Raw genomic sequence first — 12,010 nt, 5'->3', positions numbered from 1 at the left:
AAATGTAATAACCTTACTAAGAATGTTCATTTTATTTTACATGACTGCAGTTCATTTTAAACATATTTTCTTAAGAAATAAAATATCCCAGCCGGCGCTGCGGCTCAATAGGCTAATCCTCTGCCTGCAGTGGAACCTGCACCCCATGTTCTAGTCCCTGTCGTGGTGCCAGATTCTGTCCTGGTTGCCCCTCTTCCAGGCCAGCTCTCTGCTGTGGCCCAAGTGCTTGGGCCCTGCACCCGCATGGGAGACCAGGAGAAGCACCTGGCTCCTGCCTTCAAATCAGTGCGGTGCACCGGCCGCAGCGACCATTGGAGGGTGAACCAACGGAAAAGGAAGACCTTTCTCTCTGTCTCTCTCTCTCTCACTGTCCACTCTGCCTGTTTAAAAAAAAAAAAAAGAAAAAGAAAATAAGTAGAATATCCCTAACAAATATTGGAGATAATGCTGCATTTTTTCTGACTGTTGGATATTGTAAATATGATACTTTCATTCAAACATGTGAAAATTATTTTCATTCATACAGCGAAAATAATTTTTAAATATGAATTTTAAAAACATTATAAAGGCAGTACAACATTTAAAAAATTTAATTGAAAACATCAATAGGTAATATTGCTAAAAAAATTAAGGAGGGAGGTGGTCAGAGAAAGAACTGGCCACAACAGAGAATAAGGTTTATATTAAGATTTCAATTGCTAGCCAATTTTAGTCTTGTTTCCAGACAAAAGAAATGATTTATGTCCCAAAATGGATACCTAAATATGCATGATTTAACATATGACAATGAAGACTAAACCAATAATTGGAAACAATAGATTGTTAAACATATAGTCCTTGAGTGACTATGAAAAAATTCATATCTCAGTTTATATAATAAAACAAATTTCATTATAAAATATCAAAGAAGGAAATATAAGTGACAACTCATTTTGTTTCTGGATGGAAAAGGATTTTAATAGAAAAAAATGTAAAGGAATAAATTGAAAAATTTTGGTTTTTTCTTCCTCAAACTCTCATATTTTTTTTTTTTTATTTTATTTTTGACAGGCAGAGTGGACAGTGAGAGAGAGACAGAGAGAAAGGTCTTCCTTTTGCCGTTGGTTCACCCTCCAATGGCCGCCGCGGTAGCGCGCTGCGGCCGGCGCACCGCGCTGTTCCGATGGCAGGAGCCAGGTGCTTATCCTGGTCTCCCATGGGGTGCAGAGCCCAAACACTTGGGCCATCCTCCACTGCACTCCCTGGCCACAGCAGAGAGCTGGCCTGGAAGAGGGGCAACCGGGACAGGATCGGTGCCCCGACCGGGACTAGAACCCGGTGTGCCGGCGCCGCAAGGCGGAGGATTAGCCTGTTGAGCCACGGCGCCGGCCCAAACTCTCATATTTTGACTTTATTTTCAAAACACGTGTATTACTTACCTAAAATTTCTTCTCCATCTTTCCTACAACTGCCAAAAAATATGTCTACAGCTGAACTATGACAGCAATCTCCTAAGTGATTTTCAGTTTCCTGAAAGCTTACCCCATTGGTCTTGCTATAGCCAATTGACACTCTAAAACATAATAGTGATTTCTTGACATTTAACACTCACTATGGGCTATGTGCATTTCTGTTTATTTTTTCTATAGTAGTACTTTGATCTTTTATTTTTAAAGACATACTAGTTTATTTGAAAGGTAGAATTTTAGAGAGCATGGGCAATAGAGAGACAGAGGCAGAGACAGAGAGAGAGAGAGAGACAGAGAGGTTTTCCATCTGCTGGTTCACTCCTCAAATGGCCACAACACTAGTTATGGGTCAGGCTGCAGCCAGGAGTCTGAGACTTCATCCAGGACTCCATGAGGGTAGCAAGGATATAAGACCTTGAGCCTTCTGCTGCTGCTTTGCCAAGCACATTAGCAGAGAGTTGGATAGGAAGTGGAATCGCTGGGACTTCAACTATACCCATATGGGGTCCACTGTGCCACAATGCTGATCCCTCCAATCGTACATGGATCTTAAGTTATGGACCTTATTCCCAAATTAATAAACTTACAGTTAAGTAATGTGTTAGTTTATTTAATATGTGCTAATTTAACAAAGTCTTAAAGTTGGAGAGTGAAAAGGCAAGATTTACAACCAGGCAGTTACATGCAGAGCCTACAGTCTAACCTCGGTACTGTACTATATCTCTTAGAAGCAACTTTATGATTTTAGCCAGAATTTATAATTCAGCTTTGCGCAGCCTATCAAGCTCTACATGCGGTGACTGCCTGCCTTACTCTAGCTCATTTTCTAGAACCTCCTACCCACTCATTCATCTACCTTCAAAAGTACCATCCTTCCACAGGTTTCCTTGCACTTGCCACACCTGTTCTCACTAAGTATCTTCCCTTGGTCTTCCCTTGCTCTTTCCTATCCCTTAAGTATTAATTCCTTCTAAATAAATTATCCTATATAAAGTAACTCCTACTCTTTATACAAGGGGTTATTACAACAACCTGTTTATTCTTCATAGTACTCATCGGCATAATTTTCTTTTCCTATTTGTTAATAAGTTTACTTTTTGTCCTCCCAAATTAGAATGTAAACTTTATGAAGTCAGGTGCTTTGTTGTTCCTGATTAATTAGTCTGTGACCAAGAACAACTTTTTAACAGATATTAAATTAATGAAGGTGTTAATGAGTGAGACATCGAATAAACATGTAAAACTGTTGTTTGCTAAAGAAAATGCCATTAGGATTCTCAAACTCTTCTCAATTATTCTGTAAACTTAATAATACTCAAAATAATGATTATTAATTAAAATATAAAATAATTTTGAAAGAAATTATTTTCAACTTTGCACTATAAAGAAATAAATTCTTTATGTGAAATTTTAGAATTCATTTACATATGAAGCATCAATACTCCACATTTATTTATTTATTTATTTATTTATATTTTTAAATTTAAGAGTCAGTGTGACAGCGAGAGGGAGGGAGGAAGGGAGAAATGGAGAGAGACTGAAAAGTCAACTACCATTCACTGGTTCACTCCCTCAAATGATTATAATGGATTTGGATAGGCCAGGCTGAAATCAGACACTAAAAACACAATCCAGGTTCTCCATGTGGGTAACAGGGACTCCATCAAGTGACCAGTCACCTGCAGCTTCCAACGACTTGCATTAGCAGAAAGCTGGAGTCAGATGTAATTGGCATCAATTCCAGACACTTCTACAGGGAATGCAGGTGTTTTAACATTTTATCTTTTATTTATTTTTTTTATTTTATTTTTTTTTATTTTTTGACTCCATCAAGTGACCAGTCACCTGCAGCTTCCCACGACTTGCATTAGCAGAAAGCTGGAGTCAGGAGATGTAATTGGCATCAATTCCAGACACTTCTACAGGGAATGCAGGTGTTTTAACATTTTATCTTTTTTATTTATTTATTTTATTATTTTTTTTTAATTTTTTGACAGGCAGAGTGGACAGTGTGAGAGAGAGAGAGACAGAGAGAAAGGTCTTCCTTTTGCCGTTGGTTCACGCTCCAATGGCCGCCGCGGTTGGCGTGCTGCGGCCAGCGCACCGCGCTGATCCGATGGCAGGAGCCAGGTGCCTCTCCTGGTCTCCCATGGGGTGCAGGGCCCAAGCACTTGGGCCATCCTCCACTGCACTCCCTAACCACAGCAGAGAGCTGGCCTGGAAGAGGGGCAACCGGGACAGAATCCAGTGCCCCAACTGGGACTAGAACCCGGTGTGCCGGCGCCGCAAGGCGGAGGATTAGCCTAGTGAGCTGCGGCGCCGGCCGGTGTTTTAACATTTTAAATGACAGACTAAATGCCTGTCCCAATACTCCTGGCTTAATAATGTGTAAAATGATACTAAAGATTTATGTATTGCATGCATGTTGAATAAGGGTATGAAATAATTTAAATTACAAGTATCTTCCCCTTAAAAATTTATATTGTCCTGATTGAGATGACAGAAAATACAAATAAATAAGTATACCCCAATATATAAATAAATCTAAAACAGTCCAAGTAATAAGGAATGATAAGGAGGAAAATAAAGTAAGAATATAGAATGCATAGATGTTTATCAGAATAATTGATAATATTTGCTAAATATATACTCCTAAAAGCATGTATCGTTTTCATAAAAATTTTTTCATTAAATTCACACAAAACCTATGAAGCAATTTATAGAATCTTAATATTTCACACATCGAATCTGAGTAATAAAACGATTGAGATGTTTGCCAGTTGCATTCTCCACCAAAATATAGCCTGGATGCTCCATTCTTAAAAAGTAAGTGACTACATCAGTATATATATAGTATATATATACTATATATTATATAATAATTATATATATTATATATATTATATATAATATATATTATATAATTATATATACTGTGTATATGTATATATGTATATATACATATATGTATATATGTATATATAATACATATTATAATATATATTATAATATGTATTATAAATAATGAATGAGTGAATAATTAATTGCATATTTTCTATTTGGCTGAAGTCATCAAGTTATATTCAAAATTATTGTGTTCAAATTTCTTTTTTTATAAACACAATAAAATCATATTCATATGAATTAATCTTAAGTTTCTCTTTAGAATATGAACAGTTATATCTTATTTGCTCTATTGAGCATTTAGAAATGAGGTATTTATTTTAATGTATTCAATTATTTTAACACTCTTATGATGAAAGTCTAATGTTCTATGTTCAAAATTACCACACAAAACATCAAAGTAAACATTTTCATTCTTGGAAGATTATACTTATAATTCATAACTACGTAAAACAAAGTCATCTAGAATACTCTATTCCTTCAGGTTTTACTAACTTAACTCTGTCCATTGCTCATTGTGAAAACACCTGCAGGGTGGGCATTGACAGAGCCATTAAGACCCCCTTAAAATGCCTGTGTCCCATTATCCTGGCCATCCTTGGTTGTTGCAGGTGTTTGGTGAATGAGCCACCTGAGGAAAGATCATTATTCCTTTCTCTCCTCTTCCCTTTCTTTCCCATCCTCTCCCTTCCCTCCCCACCCCTCCTTCTCATTTCCTTCCCTTGCCTTTTTTTCTCTACTCTATCTCTCCAAATTGAAATTAAAATTAAAAGTGCACATTTCAAAATAAATGAAGCCATGATGCTTGTTTTTAGCCTTTGTTTATACTCTTGTGGAATGGTGCTCTTCCTAGTTTTTATTTGTTGAATATTATGGTTAGTGGTGAATTAAGCCTGTGATTATAGAGTGATTGAAAGTATGCTTTACAAAATTTAAAGAAAATAAAAAAGGAAGGAAAGGAGAGAGGGAGGAGTGGAAGGAGGGAGGAAAGGGATTGAGGGAGGGAAGGGGAAGGGAAGGAAATATGGTTATTTTCTAAGAACCGTACCTACGAAATACATGAAATTTGTCATCTTAGTATTAAAAAAAGAAAACTATAACATTGATGGTTACTCTGAACGTAATAGCCCATTTTCTTTAGTCTTGTATTCCAAATCAGAATCGTTCATAGGTAATCAATGGGAACAAAAAGAAAAGGAAGAAAATAGATATACAAATACTGATAGAAGACAGAACAGCATTTTTTTTTTCTCAAACTTTTTTTATCTCAAAATGGGACTGTTCCACCACTAAATTTAGAAATATCTATTTGTGGAAAACAAATTTAGAAAAACATGTATTACATATGTTTGTGTTGCAAATGAATAAACCATGTATTTCACTGAATGAGTAAATACGAAAACTGGACAAATAAATATAAATTATATCATTTCATTGTTTTATTCCGATATTTTGAAAGAGATAAATTCAACATTGTAGAAAAATGTATTACAAAAATGTATTCCAAAGGTAAATATATGAATGTGAATATAATTGTGTATTTATAATCATACTGGGGCATGAAATCTCCCAACAAAATAATATTATAATTATAATTAAAAATAAATATCTAATTATACTAGTTTCTATTAAAACTGTTAATGCATCAGATGTACCTAGGGGGGAAAAAGACACATTATTTTCATTCTGATGTGTGGCCAAGCTGATAAGAAGCAGTTAACAATACAGAATTGTAATGTGTTGGTTTTATGTAGCAGGGATGTGAGAATGAATTCATTAAAGGAATCAAAGATACCTATTTTCAGTTATTTTTCTATGTTAACAAATAAATGCTGTTCCAAAATGTTCACTATGCTAAAATAGAATCTAATGGCAATTACTAACCTTTGTATCTCATTTAAAAACTTGTATTAAAAATAATGAATTCAGGCTTTTCATAAATACTTCCATTTTATAATTTCTCTTGTAAGAAATACCTGTTCATATAAAACTATAAATACAGATGACAAATTACCAGGACACTTTTTCTCCCTAAACTTAAGCACTATCATTTATTATTCCAGATCATTTTCTTATCCTACCTATGACCCAGTATATTTTTAAGAGTAATAAGAGTCAAGTTGAAGCAAAGTAAATATCAGTGGTGCTTTGTCCTTCTTCCCTCTGTAGGAATGGCTCACTTCTTAATCTGTACTTTACATAATATACAAAGAGCAAGGGTGCTTCATGCCTCCACCTTGTGTCCCTTGGAGATGTAAAGGCAGTGGTGCCTTTGCAAAATCATCTCTATCTAAATACATTTTCCCTGGAATCCTTATAATCAGTAAGAGATATAACCATGCCCAGGCATGCTAAAAGTATGCTTCTTTTACTTCACTTACCTTTATTTATTTTACAATGAGACAACATAATTTTCTTTAACTGCTTTCACACCAGCATTGATGAAGACAGACCAGATTTGGGGACACAAACATAGTCAATATAGCAAACGTTCAGCCTGTCCTGATTATTACAAAATCAGAACAGAGAGCATATTTGCAAGAAATAACAAACATGTTTTTATTTTACATGTCGAAGGTGTATATAGAGGGTTCAACAAATAAATAGTGGAAAGATCATAGGAAAATAACATGGGCTACACAAATAATTCCAGGAAAAATGTCCAACTTTACTCATATATAGTAAATTTTAAAATAGACATTAGTGAACAATTCAATAATATTGATATATGTGTTATCAAAAATATATTACTTCCCCTTTGCCTTCAATATCCTTCATGATTACCCCTAAGCTAAAAAACAAATAACTGTTTTATTCTTTACTTATAATTCTGCTAACTTCAGAATATACATAAGCATTTAATGTATAACTTGGGCACAGGAAGAAATTAGTAAGACTAAATAATACCAACATAGATCAAAGGAAAGCATTTTTTAGACTATGACATTTAGGATCACTCAGGTCATAGCTGATATTTAGCTGTGAGTTCAGAGATCAGTCTTCTTTGAGAACTTTGTGTAGAACAAGTCTGTTTGCTTTTTTCTGGAGGTTTCTGTGTGTTTGCCTTCAGAACATGATTGCTGCTCTTAACAGAAAACTGCATGCCACCAGAGAAAGAAGCTGATCCTGTCTGGATTCTTTTGTTAGTATTTTCCTTCAAATTTGCCCCAAGGTCTATTCAGGAGTTTGTCTGAACTCATTGTTCCTAAACAGGAGGTGACAAAATAGACCTTGCAACAAACTTCAAAATCTTGTCTACAGCAAGATTTTGAACAGCCAAGGGGTTCAGTACATCAATGAATAAATTATTCTATAATCATTCCTTTGAACATTTACCAAAAACAATTTAGTTTTACTGTGGAAATAGAGTAACAGTAGCTAATGAAAAAAAAATTCTGAAATTTCTCTTTTGTTTTAAATGAACATAGGAATTGATAGAATGCACATGGAATGATTTGAAATCTCATTTTCATTATTCAGTTTAAAAATATGATTAACCTTAAAAAGATATGGATTATGTTGAGACTCTAAAACATTGTTTTTTTTTAAAGATTTATTCATTTATTTAGTTGAAAGGCACTGTTACAGAGAGGCAGAGGCAGAGAGAGAAAGAGAGAGAGAGAGGTCTTCCATCTGATGGTTCACACCCCAAATGGCTACAACGGCTGGAACTGTGCCAATCCTAAGCAAGGAGCCAGGAGCTTCTTCCACGTCTCCCATGTGGGTGCAAGGGCCCAAGCACTTGGGCCATCTTCCACTGCTTTCCCAGACCACAGCAGAGAGCTGGATCGGAAGTGGAGCAGCGGGACCTCGAACCGTCGCCCATATGGGATGCCAGTGCTTCAGACCAGGGCGTTAACCCACTGTGCCAAAGCGCAGGCCCCTTAAAACATTGATTTTTATGGAGAATGTTGTAGCTTATAACTTGAAATTTGTGACCTTATTGAAAGGATACAAAATTCCAGCTCCTAATGCTTAGTTTCTCTAATACAGAAAAGTTCTACAGAACACCTCAATGTAAACACATATGTATACCAGAAATTATCTATAATTAAAGTGACAGATTTTTGGAAGGGTGTAGAATAAAGGAACACATACTTAGTTTTAAGCTTGTTAAAGAGAGGGATGGTTTTTTATGATGTTTTTAAGAAAATAAATACCTACTGTGCTGCTAAAATGGCAGAATAAACAGGTGGTTCATGAATGTAAAATTATTTCTTTTAAATGTTGCTTTCATTTATTCCATAATGCATTAAAGGTCTGTTTTTGTTATCAAAGCTTAGTGGAACAATTTACTCATCAAATTTAATTCTAATAGTGCAGAGTTTCTTACCTTCTGTTCATTTGAATGTTTTGATTCCTGCAGTTTATGTTTAAACAACTACTTCTTTCCTGTGCGATTGCTTTATAAACTCTCAGTACCACAGAAATGCTATTATATTATGGATAAAATAAAGAGGAGGGGCTAGGAGAAGGTCAATAATATTCCTTAAATTGTTCCTTGCCTAAGAAAATAAAATGAAATTATTTTGACTGTTGGAAGTATCAGGACTCTTTTGAGTCAAACTCCATTTTCCATTTGTTTACTGTCTCAGAAAACGTGTCAACCTGATTTACATGCAGACACCTCGTTATAATTTTGAGTGTATGTGAGTGTTTTCATAGTTGTAATCTTCCAGTACAAGGTCTAGGTTTTGGGATGCATAAAGTACATATTTTATGATATTATAAAAACAATTTCTAGAAATAAGGATTCATTTTATTTAAGCAAATATCTATCTCACATTCCAGGACATTCTCTGAAAACTCTAATTACAAAAAACCCTTTTAGGGGCCAGAGCTTTGGCACAGCAGGTTAAAGCCCTGGCATGAAGCTCCAGTATCCCATATGGGCACCGGTTGAAGACCTGGCTGCTCCACTTCCAATCCAGTTCTCTGCTGTGGCCTGGGAAAGTGGGAGAAGATGGCCCAAGTCTTTGGGCCTCTGCACCCACATAGGAGACCTGGAAGAAGCTCCTGGCTCCGGATCGGCTCAGCTCCAGCTGTCTGGGCATCTGGGGAGTGAACCAGCAGATGGACGACCTCTCTCTCTGCCTCTCTTTCTCTCTCTGTGTAACTCTGACTTTGAAATAAATAATTAAATCTTTTTTTTTAAAGCCCTTTTAATTTTGTGTGTCCACGTGAGAATTGTCAGAGCTTTCACAGAAATCTCTGAAAAGTTACTTGTCTGGCAAGTGTTCTTGTTATTGGGATGCAGAAGCTCTCTAGGCTATTTAGAACATGGACAAGGCTGATTACAAATAAATGAAACAACAACCAAAGAATCAAAGTGGATTGTTTTTAGACTTGATTTCTTATACCAAGTATAATTTTCAAATTTAAAACTCGAATACTTACTGTATTTCTCTGTCTGAGTCTTACAACTTAATTTTTAATAGTAGCAGCATTGTAATTTAGGTAGGATGAACCATTAATGAACCAATTTTTAATATTTTTTTTTTACTTTTATTTAATGAATATAAATTTCCAGTGTACAGCTTATGGATTACAATGGCTTCCCCCCCCCCCAATAACTTCCCTCCCACCCGCAACCCTCCCCCCTCCCGCTCCCTCTCCCCTTCCATTTGCATCAAGATTCATTTTCAATTCTCTCTATATACAGAAGATCAACTTAGTATAAAGATTTCAACAGTTTGCACCCACACAGAAACACAAAGTGAAACATACTGTTTGAGTACTAGTTATAGCACTAAATCACAATGTACAGCACATTAAGGACAGAGATCCCACATGAGGAGCAAGTGCACAGTGGCTCCTGTTGTCAACCCAACAAATTGACACTCTAGTTTATGGTGCCAGTAACCATCCTAGGCTGTCGTCATGAGTTGCCAAGGCTATGGAAGCCTTCCAAGTTTGCCGACTCTGATCATATTTAGACAAGGTCATAAAAGACAGAGTGAGGATAGTAACCAATGATCCTAAGAGTGGCATTTACCAGGTTTGAACAATTATACAGCATTAAGTGGGGAAGAGGACCATCAGTACACACATGTTGGGAGTAGAGCCATTGGTGGTAGAGTAGAGGTTATGATTACAAAGGAATGAGGCCCAAGTGCACTAGACAGGGCCTAGAACAAAGGACAGAGTCATTATTAGAGGAGCTAAGAAAGGTGCTGTCTAAGCTACAAGTAAGTTTTCTGATTGAGAGGCAAATAGAACCTGATAGAAGGGGCTTGATAATAATCTGGTGGGCTTTAGGCCTTGTAAATTCAGAGGCCCAGACCTATCTATCTCTTCACGGGTCTGGCATTTCATAACACCTTCCCTTATATGCCAGTTGTTTAAAGTGTCATTACTTTATGTGATTGTTGCATCTACAGTTAAAAAGCATAAACTGAGGATAACAATTGTATGTCGTTTATTTTTATTGTCCCTTAAATTAATAATATTACAGCTTTTAATATTAAACTGTAAGTACTCCATGAATATTGGATGAATGGAAATAAATAATGCATAGCATTTATGAGCTGAGTATTTAAATATGATGCGAGTTTAGTCAACAAAAGGAAGTGTGATCACGTTAATCAGCCCTGAATAGGTCTAAAATGGACTTGTATGGAATAAATATAGTGAAAAGAAGAAGAAGCAAAGCAGGAAAACGGGAGGAAAATGAAGGAATTGGACTGAAGCAGTGAGGCTGAGTCTAGCCAGGCAGTAGTGATGGTGATCAGAAGTGGGACAGGCAAAGTGGTGGTGGACAGCAGAGGAGAGGACAGTCCTAGGCAACAATAAACAGAGTCCTAAGGTCAAGGGCAGTCTTGAGTGATGGACTCATCCTAGGGAAACTAATGTAAGTTGAAATATCTGCAGTACATCCTGAGTGCCAATGGTCTAAGGATTTCAGAGTGGGAAAAAAAAAAAGAAGAAGAAGAAGAAGAAGAACAAAATGATTGCAACAGAGAGACGGAGAGAAAGCCACTAAAGAATGAAGAATCCTAAAAACAGCCCTGATACTTGAAACCAAAAATTTCTACCATTTCAAACATCACACTCCCCTCTCCTGAAAAAAATGGGCCAAACTGATCTTTCTTCTTCTTTCCTTTCTTCTTTCCTCCTTCCCAACTCCCTAACTCTTGCCTCCCAACATCATTTCCTTTCTTGTTTCTTTCATTCTTGTCTCACTTTCATCCTTTTAAAGTCAATGATTCAGAATGAAACATGCAATTTCTAACTGACTTTAGACAAAAACATCAAATCCCCTAACTCTCCCTCTGCAGCTCCATGTCTCATTGGAAGAAATCCCATAGATTTTTAATTTGCACACTGGAGTTGAATTTGTAAAATTATTGATATGACAAGTGTTAATCAACATTTTGGAAACCTTCCTTTCCTGAGACATAGTAACTATGGGCTATTAAAACAGAAGAACGTAGTCTCAAGGGCAACCAGCAAAAATTAATTTACTGTTTCTTAATTGGAAAATTAAATTAAATACTATTACTGATCCCAAGGGCAAAGTAATTTGAAGCAGCCTAATGTAATCACTAAAATATTGGAGTGTCCAGTATATAAGTATTTTTATGAAAGGATGTTTGTTTTTCTTCCCTGGTCCTCTTAGGTTCTAAACAAATTTTAAAATAGTCTTATTAATCAGTATG

At 36.0% G+C, this 12,010-nt stretch overlaps 1 non-coding gene across 1 annotated transcript; it reads right to left on the bottom strand.

The window, feature by feature from the left end:
• Positions 1-6,776: 6,776 nt before the first annotated feature.
• LOC133775505 (small nucleolar RNA SNORA72) lies at positions 6,777-6,893 on the bottom strand. Its single transcript, XR_009868249.1, has one exon. It is a non-coding gene; the product is annotated as a small nucleolar RNA SNORA72 (small nucleolar RNA).
• Between the last annotated feature and the right edge of the window lie 5,117 nt (positions 6,894-12,010).

The sequence above is a fragment of the Lepus europaeus genome, chromosome 16, assembly GCF_033115175.1.
Source record: "Lepus europaeus isolate LE1 chromosome 16, mLepTim1.pri, whole genome shotgun sequence".
In the NCBI taxonomy this organism is placed as follows: Eukaryota; Metazoa; Chordata; class Mammalia; order Lagomorpha; family Leporidae; genus Lepus; species Lepus europaeus.
The sequence above is the reverse complement of the archived record's forward strand: the minus strand, read 5'-3'. Positions and strand labels throughout refer to the sequence as shown.